At 43.2% G+C, this 24,103-nt stretch overlaps 1 protein-coding gene across 3 annotated transcripts in view; it reads left to right on the top strand.

Annotated features, from left to right (window-relative positions):
• Positions 1–24,103, top strand: part of ACVR1 (activin A receptor type 1) — a 72,658-nt gene that overhangs the window by 9,639 nt on the left and 38,916 nt on the right. Inside the window, exon 1 of one of the 3 annotated variants that reach the window (XM_052791403.1) lies at positions 18,057–18,073. The exons of the other annotated variants lie outside the window; for them this stretch is intronic. The gene's annotated coding sequence lies outside the window, so the exon portion shown is untranslated. Of the gene's footprint in view, positions 1–18,056; positions 18,074–24,103 lie in introns of those variants that run through there. 3 annotated transcript variants of the gene reach the window in all.

The following is a 24,103-nucleotide window of genomic DNA, read 5'->3' as shown; positions in this document are numbered from 1 at the left end:
ATTTTGAGGGAACTTTATCTTGTTTCTCCATTAGGAAGGCCAAAATGACATGCAGCTATGAGCCAGAAGACCAAACTCGCTTTTAGAAGCTGTCAGTTTTCTTATGCCGTTACTGGGGTCTCTGGTGAGAAATTGGTCTGCAATGCAGTTTTTACGCCTTCCTTAACAAAGGGTCTGCTGGGAGTAAAACGTGCTTTATTCCCAGTCTGGGGATTTGTAAAACTTTGACGTGTAGGCCAATTATAATTATGGTGGTTTAATTCCCAAAGTGGATGCTCTTTATTCTAAAAGGGGCCCTACTGCATGCAAACAAGAGTATTGAAGGCTCTGAAATGTTAGCATTTGAATGGTTTTGGCTTAGCTTTAAAATAAATATCTACTGGATATAGAGCTCTGGGGAGTGGACTAAAGCAAATGGAAAAGGTGAATTAACTTGAAGTTGTTCCGCAAGGCTGGGTTAATAGAGCCACAGCACATCAACACAGTGGCAGATGAAGACAAAAGAAAGGGATTTTGAGAGCTTGTTTATATTTTGAGGCTATTCAGAAGTGAAGTAGATGCAATTCAGAGGCTACTGTTCCCCTGCACAGAGTCCTCTTGTCATCATTCTTACTCTGCAGCATCAGTCCTTGTATGGCCTAAGTGAGTTTGCTGCGCATGCTGCACTATTCCCATAAGGAATAGTGAGAAACATTCCTGGCTGTTTTCTGATGTAGGGAAGCCTTTAACTTGCAGCTTTCGAAATTGTCTTGTGGTACTTTTGAGACCTGGTTGAAGAAATCAACAGATTTCTGTTTTGAAGAGAGAGATTTACAGTTTTTCCTCACTGTGATGGAAAATCTGGAAAGAGAACCAAGTGTGCTTCTTCAGACATGTGTGTGCCACAAGATAACCGAAAGCAAAACAAATTGGCAACCCCCCCTTTTTATAGGGAGGGAAGGAGCCTAACTCACAGCTTTTGACTGACTTCTGGTAGGAATGCTGGGGTTTGATTAGTTCAGGGTGAGTGGAGAAGGCTCTTTTTTCCTGATGCTGTCTAGTTGAGAGTAGCACATGGTCCTTTCCCTAAAGAATTCTCTCTGTGCTCTTTTTGCTCCCGAAAGATTCGTAACAGGATGGACTTCTTTGTAGGATTATGTGATTGTGGGACTTCACAGCAGTTGGGGAAATTGGAGGACTTTGTGGAGAATCTGGGGGAGAGCAAAGGAGCCTCCTTCAACAAGCTTTGGAGGAGAGCTGGGGGAATATTAGGCAAAGATGACCACAAAATTTCAGTGTAGGTTACTGCCTGTAGAAGCGAGCCTGGAACTTGGAGAACCAATGTGACCTGCCTTGTGTAGGTTCTTCAGCTTGGAATTCAAACACCTGTGAACTGGAAGTGGCTGTGGCACTGGGGTCACAACTTTTACACGGTGAAGAACCCATGTGCTGGGAGTGAAGGTCTCCGGTTCTGTCAGGCCTCTTAAAGGAGAATTCTGGAGAACTGAGATGGAGTTTGGCTCTCTTTACAGATACAGGTAACTGGTGGGCGTAGAGGTGAAAGAGGGACACTCAGGCAGGCTTCCTAGGGCTCTTACATGTCACCGTGAGAGGGGTTAATGGCAAAAGGCCAAGCATGTGGCTGAGTATCCATAACAAAATAAGTTACTGCTTATCAGCTGTTAATTGGTGCTGTTCAGCTCCCTGTTTTGTGAATGTGGGTAGAACAGTAGCTGAAAACATTTCATTGAGATTTCAGGTGGTGTGTCTTGGTGTTTGCCCCGCAGTTTCTGTGTCTTAGTTGATGCACTAACTGGTACGCAGTAGTACCATGGCACCATGATAAGGTTCTTGGTGGCGAGTCAGAAGAAACGTGATGGCATCAGATTGCACGTTTGACTCAGGATTGTGTTACCCGAACAGCCCCTAGTAGCACCTGTACCATCTCACGGGGTGAGGACTGTGGTTTTTAACAGCTTTTTGTCGTTGGGAGCTGCAAGCGAACCGCTCTGCACAGTGCGACAGCTGGAGTCCTTGCAGTCTCCCTTGTGTGGATTGCACTGGCGATGACCCTCTACAGGTCGGACTTCAAGGTCACTCAAAGGAGTAGGCTAAATTCTTGCATGGTAGTTAAGTGCATGGAAAAGCTTGCTTTCTAAAATGCTGACCAATGTGAACATGAAGGAAAAAAAAAAAACCAAAACAAAACCGCAAACAGAAGTGAACAATTAGCTGTAAAATGAAATCTCTGAGGGTTTGGTGTGCCAATGCTGTGAAAGGATATGAAATTCTTTTTTTTATTTTTTTTTTATTTTTACTTGCAGTTCTGAAATATTCTTCCAAAAATATTAAGGCTTTTTTGACATGATTGATCTTGTTTCAGTCCCACAGGGGTGTTTGGTTGTATGTGAAGTGAGGGATTCTTCTGAAAATGAACACGTTGCAGTTGTAAAAGTTGGTGCATAAACATGTAGTGTACTGAAAATGTGCCTGCTTATCCTTAGCTCTTGAAGGTGCTTTGAGAGCAAGTCTTCCAGCTTCTCTGTAACTCATCTTTTGGAGTTATAGCCTTCCTGTAACAAGTGCATAAATAACGGTTCATTTTTTAGTTTAATTTTTGTCTTGGCTTTACTTTGAAGGTTTGCTTGTCCTTTGTGTTGTGCTCCAGGTGGCTCTGCACAGAGCTGTGGAAGTGCCTTAGGGTGGCTCGTGTCCGCTCTGTGGGCACTGCTAATGTCCCAGGAGGATGAAGAATGTCCCAAATTCAGTTTGTAATGGCATATTAATTGACAAATTGATGTTGGACAAGCCCAAAAATCACAGATTTAACGCACTCAATTTACATATCACAATTGTATGAAAAAGATGCATGTTAAATTTGTTAGTTGACAACTTGATGCAGCTTATAGTTTTTATCCAAATTGTTCTTAGTATTACAGCTGATATGCAATCACCTTTGGTTCTAACAACTGAAGAAAAATGTATGCTTCATATGTTATCTTCTTTTTTAGGTAATAATTATTGGTCAAGAAGGCTACAGTAGCTACTGTGTCAAGAAGCAAACCAACACCAAAGGAAAGAAATTAGGCTTGTATGGCTAACCATGACTTATAGCTTAGTATTAAAGTGGGTTTTCTCATATAGTAAGAAAAAGTACACTGGGTTTTCTGATGTAGTATTTGATCAGTTTCTTGAGACAATGAGGAAATATTTAAGTAGCTAAATGTTAAAAGGGGATTCTGTTGATTCCTTGATCTTGAAAGGCCACTTTTCTTAAACAAACTCCTGCAAAAACATGTCTTCTCTGTTGCAAGTAATTTTAAATGTTTAAATAAAATAAATGACCATAGTAAAGATTTTCCATGTAAAATGTGGGGGGAAAAAAATAGCATTTAATTTTACTCTGAATTGAGTTAAAAACTAGAAAGCTAAAACTTAGACCTCTGTGGAAGAATTTGAGGGAATAATGAGATTTTCTTCCCTGAGCCGACCTGCCCCTGAAGTGATACTGAGGCTGAGGTCCTGAAGAAATAGACTTCACCTTTGCCTTTGTTTTTAAAGTAGAAAAGTTACAATTAACCTGTTTGAACTGTTTTGGGTTTAATTTAATGTGTCTTTGTTTGCTTGTTGTTTTTCATAAAAGGACACAGTAAATGCTAAATAAAGTTTATTAAACGCTCACGCCAGCTCTGTAATGAAGAAGATTTAAAGGTGATTACACACTCCCTCCCAGTCTAAGACATTTCAGGGATTCCTAAAAAGGTCTTCAAATCTTTCATGTCAAGATGGTACACAGGCTGATGGGTGCTTGCCGCCGAGGTGGATCGGAGCGGGCAGGCGGCCGAGCACCCACCGCCCGGTACGGTGGCAGGCCGGCTGCGCTGGTCCTGCCGCCTGGCCAGGCAGCTGGCAGCTCTGTGGGTGCTCTGCTGTTCGGGTGGATTCGGAGCTGGGAAAGCAACTGGGACTTCTGAAGGCAGAAAAACATGTTTCCATCTGATCTATCAACTGAGAAACAGGGAGATATTATACCCCCCCCACACCCCCCCAGGTCACCTAGACAACAAGATCAGCTGGCTGGTTTTGGTTAGTTTAGTTCAGTAACTGCAGGTACAGTGTCCTTTGTCTAATAAATGGGCTTTAATAGCAAAATGTTTTGATAATTTTTCTTGCATAATTAGCACAGTCAAGCTGTTGTAAGCATGTTTTCCAACTGAAAGTAAACTTTTGAAATACTCTGTAAGAGAGTGAATAATCAAATGTATCGCTTTCTATTATGGTAAAATGTGAACTATAAAAACTAGGAACCTGGGTTGCTGGGTATTAAAGTAGAGGCATGGAGCTGCTTTGGTTAAGGCTTGGTTAATGAAACAGGCCAAATGCAGTGTAAAGCAGACCTTCCTAAACAGCTGTGACTTACGCTGCCCTTTCATGTGAACTGCCGTTTGTGCCCCCCTCCTTCCTGTGCTGTATGCTTCCCTCACAGCATGCTTGCTCTGTTTCTCCCTCTTACTGTCTATTACTCCACGTGCTTTTTGCATCTGTTTTTCCTGAATTCTTGGTTCGGTAAGCAAAGATCTGCAGCAGTAACTTTGGGGGCTGTCCTATCGCATTACTGCAAGCCAGCACAGCATGCTGTCAATAATAGCCAAAAGTCATCTTCTTCCCTTCCATCCCCTGCTATTCTTAGCAAGGCTGCCTCTTTCACTGGGAAATGGTCTTTAAAGTCTGTATTTAGTTAGTCTTAACAATATGTTCATTTGTGTTGGACAATAATTAACCTTTCTTTAGAAAAGAGCAAAAAATAAGTGCAAAATCAGATGTAAAATTGGTTATTTAAATTGTGACTCAACTAGGTAATGTAAATCACCTTGAGAACTTGGAAGTATTTAAATACATACCAACACCTGAAATGAATATTCCACCTGTGCAAATGTAAAATGCTGTTTTGAAAATGTCAGAAAACAAGGTAAAATTCCGTGTGGTGTGGTGTGTGTTTTTTTTTTTTTTTAACCTTGAATTTTGCTTAGCTTTTCTTTGAATCATTATGCTCACACAATTACTCAGTAGGGTTTATTTTGCATTTCTGTAGCTATTTTTTTCCTGGTAGTAGTCTGAAGAAACTCCCATCCTGTGCATCCATCCTGAGTAAAGAATTCCCTGTTAAGTAAAGTGGCTGCAGCAAAAGGGGGAGTGTGGCTGTATTCAGGGGTGTTGGATATTCATTCTGTGGATTGACCCACTGTGAGCTGAGAACGGTTGGGGGCATGAAGTGCTTTGAAGTAACATCACTGTCATTTTATGCATTTCTAAGAATAAGATTTTGAGTTTGAGGGAGGAGACAGGAGGAAGGGGATGAAGATGGAGTGAAGTCTTAAAGCAGTGTGGAAGGTCCAAAGAAACCCTTACCCTTCTATAAGAAAACTTCTCTAATGCCAGCGTGGCATAACACAGCCCCTAGAGCTGTGGTGCAGAGAACTGGAGCAGTCTAGGAAGGATGGAAATACTCTATATAGTGCTAAAATAGTTCTGTGCAGTGTTACTTGCCTGAAGCAGCTTGTGCAGACTGGCTGGATTTTCATGTGGCCAGGGATTGTTTTCTCCTGGGGAGCAGTGCAGACCTGCAAAGATCCCTAGCTTGTACAATCCTCCCCAGAACTGCTAGTTTGGCAACTCTGCCCCTAGGAAGTTTACCACAAAATTATTTTGAAGCTGTTTGATTTCTTTGCAGTCCTGCTTGTGGGAATCTCAGTGTTTTTGGGCTTTGTACCATGGCTCAGTCTGCCTGCATTGAGCTGGCGTTGCTGCTGGTGCCTGTGTCATGGTGCGATGGCAGTGCAGGCTTTTGCTTGGGCGATGAGAGAGCTGTTCAGACATCTCTTACCCTTTCCTCCCCAGCTGGTGACAGGTGAGCTAAGGCTGCATTCATATGGTCAAATACAGGTTATCGAGCAGTGCCTTTGCTCAGAATTCATGTTCCCAGCCATTTGTAGACAAGAACTGCCTCATGCTCTCTAGCTTGCATGTGGAGCTAATATGATATTGTCTACATCTGGTCATACAGAGGTGTAACAGTTGTGGGACTTTAAAGGAAGAAAACAGGCTGATGAGTGCAGCAGTGGGATGTATAGTTTAATTGCTGCTTGAGGAGGACTGGAAGGTAATGTACAGTTGCAGGTCCAGAAATACATGGCCCCCTAAACAGCTGCAGGTAAGAAGTCATCTCTTACAAGGGCTGTTATTTAAAGATCCGTTGTTAGTAGTTATGTTTCTTGCAGCAGTGTTTTTATATCTCTGGACCAGTGTTAACTTGTGTCCAGCAACACCTGTCTTCATGAAAACCCAGATGCTGTGGTGTTGAACATTTAGTGTCATTGCTAAAGATCACAGCTGACTGGCACCCTGGCTGCACCCTTCAGAACCTGATAGGATAAAAGGGAAAAAACCGCATTGATCACAGCTAGAAAAAGTAGTTTGAGATCATGCACTGCATCCAGTTACAAAAGCTACTTAAAAAAAAAAAAGTGAGGGTGGAAGAGGCAGGCAGTCGCCTTTCTCTTCTTAGCCTTCTGCTTCTGAGGTGCCCTGAACAAGATCGACTCCAGGCTCCACGTTCCTGTCAGCTGCATGGCTGAAGGAGGAGATATTTCAAGCACCATTCATTATTGCCTCCCTTAACTTCTTTCTTTGACATTAGCACAAGTTCAATCTAATCCTTTTGTAAGAGGTGACAATGTTTGAAAATTATCTGCTGTGTAGTGTATGTGAAGTTCTTCTAGTGCAGAAGATAGCTGGAAGAGAAGGTGGCCAAAAGTGCATGGACTGCAAAGCAGATGCAAAGGTGAAGGATAGGGGAAGGTCCAGAAAACTGAGTGAGAATGATCACTTTGAAGGACTTGCAGTGGGTGAAAATGATCACAGTGTTAGCAGGGAAAAGAAAAAGAGGAGAAATCAAAGTGCTTTTCTTAATTAAATGATTTATGCCATCTAAGTTTTGTAGGTAGCTAAATTTCAGTTTAATGCATAGTTGTGAACTAGGTATTAAGAAAATGCTGCATTGCTTTTCCAATTCAGGAAAGTTCTAGGCAGAGAGAAGATTTTATTTGATTGTTTTTAATGAAAAGCTATTTATACAAACCTGACCAACAAACAACTTCATGCAGTCGCGGTTCACTGGTTCGTTAGTTTCAAACTCTGCTAGCCCTGGTCTTGATTACCTCTGCTCTTGGAATGCATGAGGAATATGAGATGATCTTTTCTGAAATCTGTGAGCAGGACAAGAAGAAAGTCCCTTCCATCAGACAACAGCAAGATGGTTCAAGCCCAAAGCTCTAGTACAAATGAATGCAGTCTTATCCATGTCCATGGTGAATGTTACACAAACAAAAAGGCAAATGACTGTTGCACAGATCAGTAGGGATGGCTTTTATTTTTACTAGCTGAAGTTGTCAAGTAAGTTCATATTATTCAGTCAATTCTGGGAGTCTTGGAGATGTTTTAGTAATTTCTGTGTTTATTCAGCCAACTGACATAGAAAAATAATGTATTAAAAGCATTGATAAAGAATTCATTTATTCAGCTCTGATCTGCTTGTTTGCTCGCTGGTGCTTAGCTTTGTTTGGAGTGCCAGGCTGCCTGCGATGTGGATTGGAGACCTGCAGTGGCAGGGGGCACTGGGTGATGGCACGGTCCTGCTGTTAGCAGAGTTGGGTGTGTGGGGAAGCTATTGCAATGTCAGTGCTTCTGAGTGCTATTGCTTTTGGTTAATCCTTCTTTTCAAAAAGGAAATAGCTAGTAAGTTAGTAGATGCCTTGGGAATAGGCAACAGCTGGGTGCAAAGCAAAAATCTGCTAAAACAGTAGTAATTTCTGAAGTGTTGTGTAGAGGTTTTTTTGTATGTATTCAGTAGCAAATTACCATTTGAGCGTATGCTGTTGTTCCTTCCCCGAAGTTGGCATGAGATGTCTATTTGAAACTGATTGTCATTGCTATGAGACTTTGTTAAAATGGTTGTACAATGTAGTGGTTGGCACTCTGTCCTTCCACTTGCAACACGATGGATTCTGTTCAACAGGAACTATTTTAATTGGTTCCCACTCTGTGTTATGTTAAAACTCTGCTGCTAGATGTAGAAACCCATGACATATGTTTTGTTTGTCCCTGAAAACATACACTTTATTCTGCTTTGGTCATTCAAATTTGTTTTATGTGATTGTCAGCTGAAAAAAATACTGCATTTGGCAGCACTTCAGCAGCGAGGCAGCTTCCTGCGGCCCAGGACTATAAACTGTATAATTTGTCCAGGGGGGGCCGTGCGTTACAGAAATGAAAATTCCTTCTCTGACAGCCTTCATTGCTTAGCACACAGCAGCGTGGCCTTCGGCAGTGGCCGTGGGGAGGGATGGGAGGCAGCGCTGGCTCAACGCACCCACTGCTGCGAGGACCGAGGGTGGGTTTTGCAGCCGGTGGCGGCAGGCAGCGCCGTGCTCCAGGAGCCCCGGGCTCGGGCGGCGGGTGGAAAACATCTCTGCCATGATCGCCCGGCTCCGCTTTCCCAGAGTGCCCAGTTATGCTGAACGTGCGCCTGTGGCGGGGAGCTGTGTGTTGGGCTGGAAGCCAGGTCTTCGTCAAGGCTAGGTGTGCCGTCTGTCGGGGGGAGAAGGCAGGCAAACAAGTGGGAGAGTATTTCTTTGGTGGTAAGCCTTGAGTTCGTAATTCTTTTCAGTGGGATAGCTGGTTAGAAAACAACCAGTAGTCATGACTTCTGTTAATTAACTACTAAGAGTTAAATAAATGTTGTTGGAAAAACTAGTCTGTGTTTATTTGGCATGTCTTTCTCCAGAAAAGGCTGGTGCTAGTTGGTACATGCTCGATTTCTGTGCATGTCTACAGCATGGTTTTATGTTTTTTTCTCTGTATTGATTTTCATGATTCATTGAACATGATCTAAGCAAAAAGCATACTTAAATGACACTGGAGACAGCTGTCTGTTAAAGTGGGACATTTATGTATGCTGAAATGGCGCCAGGTTTTTTTTCCATTACTTTATCAAGTAACACACACCAGTAATATTTCTGTTTAATTTCCTTTTCTAGGTCACTGGTATGTCACTTTTGTTTTGTTGAAAGAGCTATGCTAAATTCTTACTCTAAACTTTCGTATCAGTTTTGTTCCTGTTATTTTTCTGATAATCCTTTTTAAGGTTATTTTGAAGTGGAAAGGGCTTTACATTTTGTTTGGGAGTCTGTATGAGGGACTTGGTTTTTTTCTTCCCAGTAGAGCTGTTTTGGAAGGTACATGTGGGAAATGTGGATAAAAGCAGAAATGTATAAAGCTCTGGAAGCTGATGTGTAGCTTTTTCCAGTTTTAATCTGTCTCTCTTCTTTGTATGGCAAGCTGAAGTTCCAGATGTTGTTTTGGCTTGGAGATAGTGAGTAGGGGAAAAATAAGCATTCTTAATGTTAACAGAGTCAGACTGGCTGGTTCTGTACTGACAGGAAAATGGAGAGATAAAACCTCCATTAATGGTGCATGCGCTGCCTAAGTAGCCAATAAAACAATGCTGTCTTCACTGGAAATAAGTCCCAGATTGGCAATGATCAGTGCCAACTGCAAGAGGAGACAGCTGCAGAGGCTGAGAAGTATTAAAGTAAAACTAAACATTAACTTACTTGGATAGCAGTGGGGTTTTGTTCGAGTGTGCAAATCCCCCTCTTTTTTTTTTTTTCTTTTTTCAGTTAAAAGTTAATTCTTAGCTCACTTTCTTCTGCCCTGCCCCAGCCCCTGACACGTCTGAGGGTCCTGCTTGCTTACCTTCAGGAGCTGACTGGATGTTGGGTGGAGGTGCAAAGTTGGGGTGAAGGGATGTCAGTAAAACGTGCTTTCAGGGTCAGATGGCTTTAATGGCTCTTAACTACATCAGAGCTTTGTCTTGGAACACCAGGGTGGTTTTTGAAGCTCATCCCCCTGATGAGCTCCATTTATTGGGAGTTGCAGAGCAGTTTGGGCATGCATGTGCTGGATTCCTTCTGGAGGAAACTGAGCTGCAAGCTCTGTCTCTGGTGTGTACCAAATGTGCTCCATCCTGAAATGTGGGCGTAAAGGTCTCAGCCTCCTCTGGACAGCTTTGAGCCACATGTGGTAGCAACAACTTCCAGTAAAGGGACCAGGCTAAATCCACTCAAATAAAACTGCTGAAATGCTTGTTAGGAGTACATATGGTGGCCAGGAATGCAATTTCCTGTACTAGTCTATAGGTTGTATGTATAATAGTCTATCCATTTTCCATGTTATATTATATGAAATACATAAGTATGCTGTGTCCTGTGTCTCTTCCTGACATGTTTGTCTCATCATGCTTATTTCGAAAATGTATGAGCAGTTTATTTTTAAATGATTGCTGCAGTTCTGCTTATTTCCTCCTTAATTTTTTTTTTCTTTTCCCATTGTTGAGACTAGGAAATAGCAGTTTCTGGTCAGTGGCCTGCTTCCCCCATTGGCTGTCCCTTCCAGTGTGGCGTTGTTGTTGCCCTTCAGGGTTTTTTGACCTCGGCGAACCATTCTTGTAAGAATGCTCAGTTCGCTTGTCTTGTTTAATACTATAAAGCTAAAAGTTAATAGTGCTGACACTGACTCATTTAAGTTACAGAGGAGCCAAGCTGTTAGAGCTCTTCTGGTATCTGAAGTCTTGTCTGTTTGCTGCTTGGGATTGGGATAAACTTGTCCACATCACAGTTTGTGTGATTTGTTGAAACAAGGGTTTGGTTTTGTGTTTTGGGTGGGAGGGAACTGGTGTGTGTTGGTGTAACACAGTAAGATACTTGCAGTGTGTACAGTCTTAGCCAGTTGGATGTGCATGTTAACATAGGCTAGGATTGTAATGATTTAACCCTTTTAGCCTTGTTTTTGCCACAGAGGTGGGAGTATGTGCCTGGAGCCAGCTGGCTGACCAGCTATGGTTGTGTAAGCATTGCCTGATGCCCCAGAAACACCATCCTTAGAAATCTTACAGGACTGGGCTGTAGGAAGAGCGTCAGAATAAATGGGCTGTTTCACGTGTTTGCTGGAGGAAGATACAGAATGAAAATCTGGGTGTAGGAGACTCCTGCTGCCTACCTTTGTGCTGCTTTGCATTCCTTCGCTCGGCTGCCCGGAGGCAGCAGTGGGGTGTCTTGCTCATGTGGTTCATGATTCAAGCCAAGCCCAGATGTTTTCGTGCCTGGTCTGGCCTATTTTCTGAGAATAATTTTGGATGCCTTGGTCCATTTTATTGTGGTTTCCTTAGCGTCTAGGCCAGCTGAAGCTAAGATGATTCCTGGCCTAACTGAAAGCTCGTAGGCAGACACGGCAGCTACTGCTTTATCTCTGCAACAGTGTTCTTTCTAACTTCAGAGAACTCAGAATTAAATCCACACTGGTGAGAACCCGAGGTTGCTTTTTGTTGCTGTTTTTCTTTGAGTGGAAGTTTTGCAGCATGAAACTCAAAAGAGTTTATCTTGTGGCCAGGAGGTGGGCTAAGACTCGACAGATGCCTGTGGGGGTAGATCTGGCCTTACTGACTGATCTGGCTTTCCATTTCCACTGAGCAGCAGTAAGGACATGGAAATCTTTTCATCCTGACTGTTAGACCTTTTCATCAGTATTATCATTTGTGCTGACAGGTTGATGACAATAACTATCCAGGGCATCCAAAATTTAGTTCCTTGTGCCTTTGACAATGCTTTTTACCCCTTTTGTAGGAACAGTTTCCATAAAAGGTTATTTGTGGGAAGTATATTCACTCCTTTAACTTGTGCATCCTCATCTCAGAGGAAAATGGCTTTATGCCAAATACTTCCTGATACTGAAAAAAAGTGGTGTGGTCCCCTACTCTGTATGATCAAGAGCTGTTTTTTCTTGTATCCTATTCAGAATGGTCTCTTACTCCATCACTTCCCACTAGTGAGGAGGCCTGTTGACCCAAAGCATATTTGGGTGCTTACTTTTTCAGAAGCAGTTGGTGAAGGTTATCTTTGACTGTTGTCTTCAGTCTGTTATATTGACATTCATGGCTGGATCCTCTATGTGGAGATGTTGAACCTTGGAAATCGCCAGTGGATGTATGTCATAAGCTCACTTTAATCAAGAGAGTATGGCTTTGTTTCCTCATGATCATAGATGAGTTGCTCTTAGGCGGTCCTTCATTCAGAGATCCAAAGCTAGACTTGTCTGTAAAGAGAATTTTAGCTTGCATTTTACTTTGCACTTGCAGTTTGCAGCTAGGAGTATGTGCAAGGTCAGCCACAGTAATTTAGCTGTTAAATAGTAATTTGATTTATTGCTTTTGGCATCTGTAGCAGCAATTAAAACAAAAGTCTCAGTAAATATATAGAACAGTTTTCTGAAGATATGCAAGTACAGTCAGGTTTGGCAAGGCCATGTGAGATGCGTGAATTTGAAAGCTTACAGCTAAATAGGTGGAAAGGGAATACTTACAACAGCTCTGGAAAGAAGTGTCAGAATTGTATGTATTTGGAGTAAATTTGATGCAGGGAGAGGTGACAAGATGCCTGGTTATTAGACGAGGGTTATGTCGTATGGCAATGATGAATGTCAGTTGTGACTATGAAAGGGTAGTTCCATTACCAGGAAGGACACAGATGTTTGCCTGTGAGATCAAGATAGACACAGCTAAAACAGCAACTAAGGAATGTCAGGACAGAGCAATTGGGAAAGAAAGATCTCAAGCTGTTTTAGCATACAGGTTTGAAATATTAGCGGGATTAGTATTGGCAGGTGAGGCTGCCACAGGTAAGACATAAGCAGAACAGAGACCTGTGGTGGAGGTTGCGGAGCCTTATGAAGCCTCAGGTGAGAAAGGAGGACAGCTTGCAGGATGCTTTGAGGGACTTGGAGCAGAGCAAGGGGAAAGGATCATGGTGGAGGGTGAGAACATGGGGTAAAGCTGTGGTGTGAACAGCAGCACAAGTAACTTTGAGGTTAATGTAGCCGGGGGTGGAGGGGTGAGAAATATAATTGGAGAGTTCTGGGATGGAGAAACCCCCCAACTGTTCTTTGCCTTACTAGCTCTTTAAACTCAGCTTTGAGTTATACTCATCTTGTACTGATGACTGACCTTCTGATGTTATGTTTCTAGATTTAATGAGGTTCTGTATGCTTCTGTGTGGTAGTGTCCAATTTGCGTAATGCCAGTGGAAGAAGAAAGGAAGAAGCATTGACCACCATGCCTGTAGTATAGAATCATAGAATGGTTTGGGTTGGAAGGGACCTTAAAGATCATCTAGTTCAAGGCCTCCTGCCAGGGACATCTTTCCCTAGCCCAGGTTGCTCAAAGCCCCATCCAACCTGGCCTTGAACACTTCCAGGGAGGGGGCATCCGCAACTTCTCTGGGCAACCTGTTCCAGCGCCTCACCACCCTCACAGTCAAGAACTTCTTCCTTACACCCAATCTAAACCTACCCTCTTTCAGTTCAAAGCCATTACCCCTTGTCCTGTCGCTACAGGCCATGGTAAATAGTCCCTCTCCAGCTTTCCTGTAGGTCCCCTTTAGGTACTGGAAGGCTGCTATAAGGTCTGCCCAGAGCCTTCTCTTCTCCAGGCTGAACAACCCCAACTCTGTCAGCCTGTCTTCATAGCAGAGGTGCTCCAGCCCTCTGATCATCTTTGTGACCCTCCTCTGGACTCGCTCCAACAGGTCCATATAACTTGGTTTTATCTGTACTTTGTATTTAAGAACAGAATAATATGACTCTGGCCTGTCCAAACAGGCAAGACCAAACTGTGGAAAAACATTGTTAAAATTCTGTGGTGGTATAATATAGTCGCTGAAGAATTCTACTTTCTCGTGCAGCAGGGTGTTTCCTTCTTTTCTGGATTGCTAATTGCATTCAGATTTTTGGTCTCCAAAGTAATAGTTAATGAAAGAATCTGATGAGATGAAAGGCTGTTCAGCGACACGTGCCTATGGAGTGTTAGGAACTTCTGTTCTCAGTCTGATTGTTCTAAAAATATTTCATTAATTTGTATTTGGCTTCCTTTGGCTCACTGACATTTGGGAGGTTAAGCTTTAAGTGGCGCGCAAAACAAATACCTGACTTTTTTGTGTCCCTTAACATTTCTTACTTTGTAGCAACCCCTCACTCCTGAAGAATGCTGTTCTAATCCCAGCGTAATCCATGAGCAACGCACCAGGGGTGTGAAGGCTGGCTCTCCAGAGTCCCTCCTGCCCTCCGTGCTCCTCGCCGTGGAGCAGGGACACGCGTGGCGGGGCTGCTCCTGCACCCTGCGCCGCAGCGGTGCGGCGTGCTGCTCCTCTGCACATCGCGCTCTCCTGTCCTCCTCTGTTTTACAGGTTTGGTGGCTTTATTTTAACGAACGGCTGTGCGTTTGCTGTGTCATGCTGCAGTTGTATTATTCTGCCAATGCAGCGAAATGGATTAAAAAAATTTTTTTGGCTAATTTTTATCAAAATACCACGAGTTGCATTCTGGTTAGGATGCTTGGGCTAAGGGACGCAAGTAGAGTATTCCTGTGGTAACGACCCTCTGAAAATAATTGTAGAGGTTCAGATTTACTCAGGCAGGCAAAATCCTGCTGGGATTATTGATGTGCAAATGAGGGTCACTGGTGGTGAAATACCGACACAGATAAGGGGTCACCCAGAGAGTCCTGGGGCAGTGAGGGAGCTTCCAGCAGCTCCTTCAATTCATTTACTGAGTTTGGCTCTGAATAATCCAGCCTGATAACATCAGAGGCTGAAAATAAAAAGCATTTGCACCTCTTAAGGTCCCTGCATGTGTGAAAACACAGAACTAGACTGTAGTGAGACACTGCTTGATTAATAAATTTGTAGGAACTAGACTACATTTTTATCTTTCAGTAGGGCTTTCCAGAATGGAGAGATGGACTTTAAATGCTGTTCACATCATATAATCAGACCATAGCTTTTCTGCTAAAAGAAAAAAAAAAACCAAAACCAAACCACAAAACCCACCCAAGGCGAAGAAATGAGTATTTAAAATTTGTGTAAATAAAGAGGGAAAAGCCAAAAAAAAATTAAACTTTTTTTGAGGAAAAATTGTTGGTGAGACTGAAGCTAAAGGTTTGTTTTCAGAAATGTTTGTTTTGTGTTGGCTGAAGTGTTCCGCAAGAAATTTTTAACAGGCAGTCTATGTAATACTTAACTATTTAATAAAAAGCCTTTAAAAATCCTGATCTTGGATTAATAGTCACTGATCTCATTTAGACCCTAACTTCAACAGTCTTGAGTTTTTTGTTAAGATTGTAATGCAGCTCTCTGGAAGAGTTAAAACAAACTGCAGGACAGGGCCATGTGGGGATATTCGGTATCTCAGTAATGTACACAAACCGTGACACAACCTTGACATAGGTGCAGCGGTTTTGATACCTGGTTTCAGTCCAACGTGATGATATAACGTATTTGACCATCTGGTAAAATTGCAGTGCAGAGAGATCTTCTGTCATCCTGTCTTGCAGGCCGCCTTCTGAAACTTTCCCGAGGTTGACTGGGGTGTTTAGGTTTTCAAGAGCAAAATACTATCTGGGGACATACCAGCAGTTTCTCTTAAGTGGCAAGGACCAGCCTGCCAGGAGGGCTCTTTGCTGAACCAAGCCTGTATCAGGAGGGGGAGCTGGCAATTGCTTGATGAAAGGCAAGTGAAAGTAATAAAAATGGGAGCTTTGTTTTAGACTGAAAACAAAACAAAAAACCCTAGAGGAATGCTCTGATGAGAATATTTCTTTACTTGGCAGATTGTTAGGATTTTGCTTTAAAAAGTATATTTTATTTGGAGAGCTAGAGGGGGCGATTGTTAAGACCCTGCTGTCTGTCTTGCTAACTCTCTTGTAGGGATTGAAGGTGTGTTTTCACTGTGATTTTGTTGTAGTTGTTGCTGTTTGTTTGGGGTTTTTTTGTTTGTTTGTTTTTTAAATCAACCTAAGATTTTGCTGCCATTGAAGGGATTCCTGTCTCCAAGATCACCTGTCTTCCCACCACCTCTCCCGTGCTAGCACTGGCAACACTGCATCGCTGGGCTGAGCCTCGCACATTTAGTCACAGTGAAGACTAAGCAGTGTGTGGTCTGATCAGTGGCCTAATCCGGCTTACCCCATGGCCTTGCGATTACCACAGCCAAGAGGAGGGGTGAGAGCCTGCTTAGAGTGATGGCAGTGAGCTGAGGACACGGTTGGACAGCCAGTTTTGGCACTGCTGTGTCTTGGATTGGTCCAAACTGGTTGTGAAACCGTACCCTAATAAAACTCGACTCTGATCCTGTGTCAGACTATGTGCCCTTTCTGTGCAGATATGAAATAAGCTCAGTGTTTCTGCCCATACTTCTTGTTTTCCTCACCTGTCAAGACAGATGTACCCAGGATGTGATATAAACAGTGTTTGATAGGCAATTTTGAAATGCCTGCAAGCTGTGAAAGTGTGATCCTCCCTGAACTCCTTCGTCACGCACTGCACAGATAAAATCTTCAGTAAATAAAGTATTGCTAGCTGGATGAAAGCAGGCCAAGTCTCAAAGAGGTAGACTTTGAGCAAGTTAAAAGTAACTAGCTGTTAACTGTGTGCATTTTGGGTTTGTGTGGTTATTTTCTTTTTCCTAACGAATGCAGAAACAGCTTTTACAGGCAATTTCTGGTAACTTGTCAGTTGAAAATATTTGCGTTTGGGTTTTATTCACAGCTGGTGGATAAATCCAGGTTTTCTGTTTAGATTACAGGGAGTTTATATCTTTATTGGAAGTTCTGTGCTGAGATCTGACAGCAGATACTGGATTCTGAGAGAGAACAATTCTAGGGGAAAAAGTACTGTGTCTTGTAGCAGAATTTGAAAGGGTATTTTGCTTGCCTCTTATGCCCAAGGCCCCAGCACAAATTAAGTCAACAGATGTTAACGGAAATTGACTCCACTTTGGGTTCTTGGAATGGCTTTGGCAAAGTGAGTGGTACCCAAGGTTGTCTACAACTCTGAATTGTTTCTAATAGGGACAATGTCCAAGACACTTTGTTGCAGCTGTGCAATGGAGCCTTTCTCATGGCAATTACAGAATGCAGTGTTCCCCTCTGGTGGGAACTGTCTGTGTGTTATGTAATAATACCTGTGTAGCAATAAAATGTATGTAGTATAATAAAATAGCATCTTTGTTTATATGTGAAATATGTGAGAAGCCACAATAATTCATGTATATCTAACAGTGTCTTGAACTGATACCTACTTGATGCCTCAGGCACATACATTGCAATATGAAGTTACTGCATGCTTGACTGTTCACTTGACTGTCTCATGAAACTGCTTGCAAATTCATATCTCTTAATTTGCCCATATAAATGAAACTATGTGTAGTTGGTTCTTTGCACATGTGGAATTGCATACCTAACTTTAAAGGTGCTCACAGTGATGACATGATCGGTGAACGATACACAGTAACTTTGTGAATGAGCATTTTTAAGGGATGTTGCTGTGTGCAGGCTCTGCAGAGGAAAGCTGTTCCATGGTGTACTGTTAATCCTTGATAGCTGCCTCCTGGTGAATTTATTTACCCTGCGAGGCAATAAATGATATGGAAAGAAACGCATGTAGCTTTAAAGGCAGCAGGAAGTTGCAATATGTATTGGGGTTTTCAGATCAGTTTAAAAAATGGCTGTGCTTAACTCATCATTTGAGTAAGCCATCCACTGTGAGGTTGCCTAAGACACCCGTATTGATGCAATACCTATACACAACCCAAACTTTTACACCTGGGCTTTCTAACAACAAGCCACTTCTGTCTTCTGTCTCCTTCAACCACACAGAGAAGTTCTGCTGCCCACATACAAGGTCATGAGTCCGCCCGCTCACCAGCTGACCTGCATGGGGAAGCTAGCATTATTTTTGGTCCCTTCTGTGCCCCTTGTGCATCCTGGGCCTTCAGCTGCTCTACTTGTTCTCTGGGGATTACCCCTGCTCTGGGCACAAGAGAGCCCTGCCTTCCCCTCCATTAAAGGAAAGGCTGTATGTGTGTGACTCGTGCCTTCCCCATCCCACTCAGGAAGGGGCTGGTGCTGCTTCTGGTTCACTTCTTTGCCTAGGTAAGATTTTTTTCTTTTTCTCTTGGATAAGTGGTTGTGTTCCCCCCGTGTCATCGTGTGTCTGTCCCCTGACCCTGATGTTTTCAATGTTGCTTATTTGTTGTCCCATGCTATGCCATTTCTGCAGTTGGTGTGTCAGCTGGAGCCTTTGGGTGACAGCATAGGCAATAAATGGATTCTTACTTGCATATGCCAGGAGGGAGACTGAACAGGATTTTATTTCCATAAGTGACACTTGTGCTTTGTTACCTTTTCCTTTTCTTTTAAAAACCCTAGGGAGCAGTTCTTCATGAGAATATTCAGAGTTAGTAACCTCATAAGGAGTAACTTTCATGACATTTTACATTGTATAGGTTGGTTTCCTCCTGGTGGTTTTATTCTTGTTCAGCAGTGTCATGATTTTGCTTTGTATATGAGTAGTACAGGAGAACCAGTATCTTGCACACTTCACTGTCTCTGTTTTTGCAGTCATTTGAATCTGAGACATTCAGCCTTTCGAGGTGGCGAACTCTTGCAAATTTTCTTGAGCAGAAGTGTATTGATGTGTGCTGTGTGCATTGCAGGTGGATGCCAAATGGAGTTTGTGGCTGGCTTCCATCTTGCTGAATTCTGGCAACAAAGTTTAGACTTTAAGAAAGGAATACCCAAGGTTGCCATTCTCTGACATTGGGAATGCTTTTGTGTGTGCTGTTCTGAGGTTGTTAGTTAGTTTGTGTGAGTTTCAATTAAAAAAAAAAAAAAAGCAAGCTGTGAATTACTGCTTTTAAATGCACATCTTTCCTTCTAAAGGCACAGCTGTTGATGAATTTAGCTTGTGTGTGGCTATTGTGGATGGTAGAATTACAATCCAGTATTATGGATGTTTTCTTTTGATACAAATCTGGTGAGGTACATGCAAAATATGTACAGCCCTTGGGCTCTTGGCGGATTGCCACCAGGACTGTCAGTGATAGTGTGGGTGCTTCTGATCTCATCAGAAAAGTCTGAACTCCTCTAATGGTTCATGTTCCCATGTCTGTGTCGTATTGAGATGAAATGTAATCTTAAATTTCTTCACTAATTGGACTTGCTCTTTGTCTGGCGCAGTCTTTGCTCTCTATGAGGGTGGTGGCATTGGAGACTAAATGCAGTTTCCCAACAGCCTGTGCTGGTGCTGGTGTGGTGTTTCATGTTGTCTTAACTCCTCGTTCTCTCCCCTGCGGCTTGTTGCAGCAGTGATCTCAACAGTCCCAGCTATGGATCCGAGCTCTCCCTCACCCCCGTGGTGCTGTCAGGCCATAGAGGAATGATTTGGCAGGAGACAAGTAGTGTTCTTATTAAGAAAAGAGAAAGCAATTTATTTGCTGTTGAAGCGGAAAAGGTATTGGGGTTTTCAGGGTAGATTCTATAAAGTGTTGAGACTTTATGAATACAAACTATAAGAATTCTATCAATTATTTTCTCTAAAACAATTAGTGGTGCATCTGTATATTAAGTTGGGTGTCCTAACCAAGTATTATATCTGCCATATGATATGCTTATTATTGTTCATTTAGGCTTCTGAAAACAGTTTAATTGATTCCTTCTTTGGAATCCAAAGCTGGCTTCAGACTAGGTAGCGGCCTGCTCTGGAGCTAGGTTCACTTTGTTGTCTGTACTTCACAACAGATTCCTTTACAAATCTGTTAGCTGCCACTTTAAAAGAGACTTTTCCATCGTGACCTACAGCAAGTCTCAGGTTTTCTAATTATACGCTTTTGTAGGAAAAAGTTAAAACCAAATGATCTTCTTTTCAGTGTGCATGAATGAAATTCAAAGACACTGTATGGTGTCTCCAGCTCTGCCATGCAGTGCCCAGCATGGGTGTGTATGAAGCATGGCGTGGAGTGCTTAAATCCCAGCTCTCAGTTTTGAATGCCCTCTAGTGGCTACTGCAGCTGTCATAGCTCTCCTGTAGCACACCTTGAAGAGTTGCAGTGAAGTAATAGTAAAGATTGACATGTCTAGAAAAGAAAATAAATTTTGTGCATTATTTGCTGGTTGCTTTCTAGTTCCTCTTTTATCTGGATTAAATCGCAATCCTCCCCTTTGGAAAAAGTTCTTGTGAATTCAAACACCAGGTAGTAAAAGGATATCTTGTGTATCTCTAGATCCATAGCAACTTGCTATGGAGTTTTATTAAAGAATGTTTTGTTCTTTACATTAAAACTTACGTTTTCTTTCTTTCTTAAAAAGTGGAAGACATGCTTGCTGCTGTCACTAGAACCAGATTTTTGTTCTTACATAAGTGTATTATTAATTGCTTTAAAAAGTAATTTTTTTTTTTTTTAAGCAATGGAAACAGGACTTTTAAACTCGTCCCCTGCTGTGTCTGCAGTTTGCAACTGGGATAACCTGAAAGTGAACTAGAGCAAAAGCCTGGCTGCAGTGTTGTGTGTGGTTTTTGTGCCTTCACTTAAAAGAGTACTGTGGGAATGCAGGTGACTAAAAACCAGAGCACCATTTTGGAGCTGCAGGACGGCATGGCTCCGTCCCCACCCCAGCACCCGCGGTGGCTCCGAGCGGGGCCGGTGCCTGGTGGGACCCCTGGAGAGGGGCTTCCTGGCCACACGTCCCACAGCTGCCTTGCAAGTGGCATGCTCGCCAGGCTTATTTTTAACTGCTGATTTAACAGGCGTGCAACAGATACAGCATACCCTGAGCAAAATGGCAACCAGCAAGGGTTTGTGACACCTCTTCCGAGGCTCTGGCAGGATTTCAGCGGTTTCAGTTGGCTGGTGCTGGGTAATGGAGTGGGCTGAGAGCAGACCTTGCCTGATCCCACCTGAAATGTTCTCTTCTCTGAGAGCAGGGATTAAGGACTTGACATGGTTTTAATATAGTGAAGAGTTTTATTTGTCATTTTTAATTTTTGCAAGTGCATGCACTTGCTCTCAAATCATTTTTGAAGGAAAAATCAGTATTTTGCAAAGATCCAGAGGCTCCCTCCCAACTCCTTCCCTCCTACGGTCTCCCAACCCCAGCAGACCCAGTCTGAGGTGGTGTAACTGGGCTGTGCCGTGCCGTGCTGTGCTGAGGGCTGTGCAGGTAGCTTGCCAAAAGCCCTAGAGCTGTACCGAGTCTACACATACACAGCACAGGATTTTAATTGACAATAAGTACTGGCAGGGTGGGTTTTTTATAGGCTGTTGTAAGTATGCACAGCACTTCTTAAAGAAAGCAGACAAAATATTCTTTGAGGCTTTTGGGAAAATGAACGTCTACAGGAGCAAAGTTCCATAGAAACACGGTTTAAATTCTTAGTATTTGGCTTTTTTCTTTGAGAGGACCATGCATGCTGTGAAACACATAAAGTCTGTTAATAGTCTGATATTGTTTGCATTTAATAATAGGAAAAGTCTGTTCATAAATGTAACCCTACCAAAGAGGCTTGCACAAATGGTTGCTTGCTAATGCAGGGCTGAATGCAGGTCATTCAGCAGGCCTTTCTGTAGGCACTGGGGAAACCATCCCTGGTCTGCAGGACCAGGATCCAGGCCCAAGCAGCATCTGACCCAGCTGCTGCCCGTCCCTGCCGGCGCTCGCCCACTGAGTCACTGCGGGTGGCTTCACTTGGTGCGTGCACCGCTCCTGCAGCTGTGAAGCAGGGGAAGGATGCCAGCCGCCTTTGTGTTAGGCACTTAAATGCATTTAACAGAAAAATTTGGTGTAATTTCAGGTGCGTTACTCAGTGAAGTCATCCTTGGACTTTGTTGAAGAGGAGCTCTGAATGGTGTTTTGGATGAGGGATCAAGAATGACTGTTACTGTGGTTTCATGTCTTTTTTCCTTATTTGATCCCTTTGGTGAGGACTGGTAAAAATCCTCATACTTGTTGATGAACTGCTGTCTGTCTCAACGCATGCTGGCTTTGACCTGAAGTGCAGACATGGGCTGGGGACATGGGTGCATGTGGAATCAGAGGATGAGGAGCTTGAGTGTGTTAACTCCCCTTCTCGAGATGGGAAGTAGTCACTGTGGGACGGCTCCCGTGCGGGGTTGTTTGCCTTTTCAGGGGGGTGCAGTTTGGATTTCCCTCCTCCTCCTCCCTCTGAGAAATACAGGGTAGGGGGTTGTGTGCATATATATATTAATTTTTTTTTTTTTAGGGAATTGAAATAAACTGTTTGAAAAGAAAACAAATGAGTATGTGCAACTTGCGGAGTTCTGCTGGTTTCCATGCTGCTGTCTGCTTCCTTCTGCTCTAGCCAGCCCATGTTTCTTGTGTTCAACCTCCTTTCCTGGCAGAACTGAGCTGAACTCATTGCAGGTTCCTCTCCTGCTCTCCCTGCTTCGGCCAGGTTTGACAGGAGGAGGGTCTGACATGGCCAAGGGTGGGGGGACTTGCAGGGAGGCTGGGAGGAGGGGAGGCTGTGGCGTGTGTGGGTCTCTGACCCGACCTGGGGTGTCGGAGGCGGTGTGATGGCTCCCCACCAGCAGAAAACAACCCTTGTCGCTTTTTAATTGGGCAGGGAGGATGGAACCGTGAATTACAGATCTGTAGAAAACCGCTCTGCGTGTCGGCAGCACGCTACCGTTTAATGTCTCAACCTGCTCTGTGTTGTTAAATTCATTTTTCCTCTCTTGTAAAGCCCTTTTTCCTTGCGGTCGGTGTCCCCGCTGTCTGAAGGGCTCTGGGCGGACCGGCTGCCTGTCCCTGCCGGGCTCCCCCCTCCGCCCAGCAGCCTCCAGGGTGGCTGGCTCACCCAGCTCTGCTGCGGCTGTGGGCCGGCATCATTAAAATCAAAGTTTTCTGCCTCTGCTCTTTGAACCATTGATGTGTTGAAAGAAAGAGGGCATGTCTCATGAGCCACCTCTGTCTAGACTTGCAGAGAGTTATCCGGGTGTAATGCCGAGGAAAACGCTGGTGTAAGCTCTTCAGCCAAAGGAAGCGTGCATGGTGGCTGGCTGGCTGAGGAGGACGGTATCGCGCTCGTGTCCTGCAGCTGCCCCTGCTTTGGAGCAATGGAACCCTCTGAGCTGATCCAGGGCATTAAGCAACGAATCGTTCCCTGGGATAGCTTTCTTCTGCTTTAAACTTCCTATGTTGGATTGCTCAATGGTCATGCTATGTATAACTTCATTTCATCGTGTTTCCAGCATAATTGTTGAAGGTTAAATATTGGCACGTATTAAGAAGGCATTGATGTGTATCAAGAACGAGGAATGCAAAGTTACTTGGTGAATGGATGTTTGAAAGTAAGAGTTTCACTCCTGGAGGTGAAGTGGTGAGCGCTGCCCGATCCTTTCTGTAAGGACAAAAACTGAGTACTTGGGTTCAGAAATCTTCGATCATTTTGACTGATAATGAGGCAATTACTGAAATGTTTCTCATATTCTGCAAAACAAATCCATGTCAGGAAATAAATATAGAAGTAAATGGCTTGGCTTTTGTCACCAAGCACTTAAGCAACCTGCTAACGATTTGAAAAGGCAGCAACAGAAGATATCTGAAAGAAAAATGGCAATATCAATTTTATTTTCAAGTTTCATCTGCTTCACTAGAATTAAATCTGAAAAATGAAGACAAATACTTACATGTAAGAAGAATGGTAATGACTCGGTGCCTTGGTCAAGGAGAGTAACTTTATTTTGCACATACTATTTGCCACTGCTTTTGACTGAGATTTTATGGCATGTGATTAGGCCAGAGAGTCTCTGTAGGAACCAGGTAGCACAGGACAGACAAGCCCTTCCAAGTTATCCAGCCCTGCTTGTTGGGCTAAATCCCAATGACGATTGATTGTAGTTAATCTCTATTCCTTGGTAATAGTGATCATTTAAATGCAGAGTTTAAGAAACTGCAGGAAGGTTTCTTTTTGGAAGCCTGTTAAATAATTCTTATTTCACAGTAAGAAGTGGAGCTTTTATTTTTTGTAAAGACCAAGTGTCCTGGAAAAGATTTGAAATACACAAGAGAGTTCACTCCTTTATTTACTGTTTTAGAAGGAGCATGTGCTTCTACTGATAAGCAGGAAACAGCCTGAGCTTTCACCCAAGATGTAGTTACCTG

The sequence above is a fragment of the Harpia harpyja genome, chromosome 7, assembly GCF_026419915.1.
Source record: "Harpia harpyja isolate bHarHar1 chromosome 7, bHarHar1 primary haplotype, whole genome shotgun sequence".
NCBI lineage: Eukaryota > Metazoa > Chordata > Aves > Accipitriformes > Accipitridae > Harpia > Harpia harpyja.
Note: the sequence above shows the minus strand (reverse complement) of the source record. Positions and strands in the feature narration are given on the sequence as shown.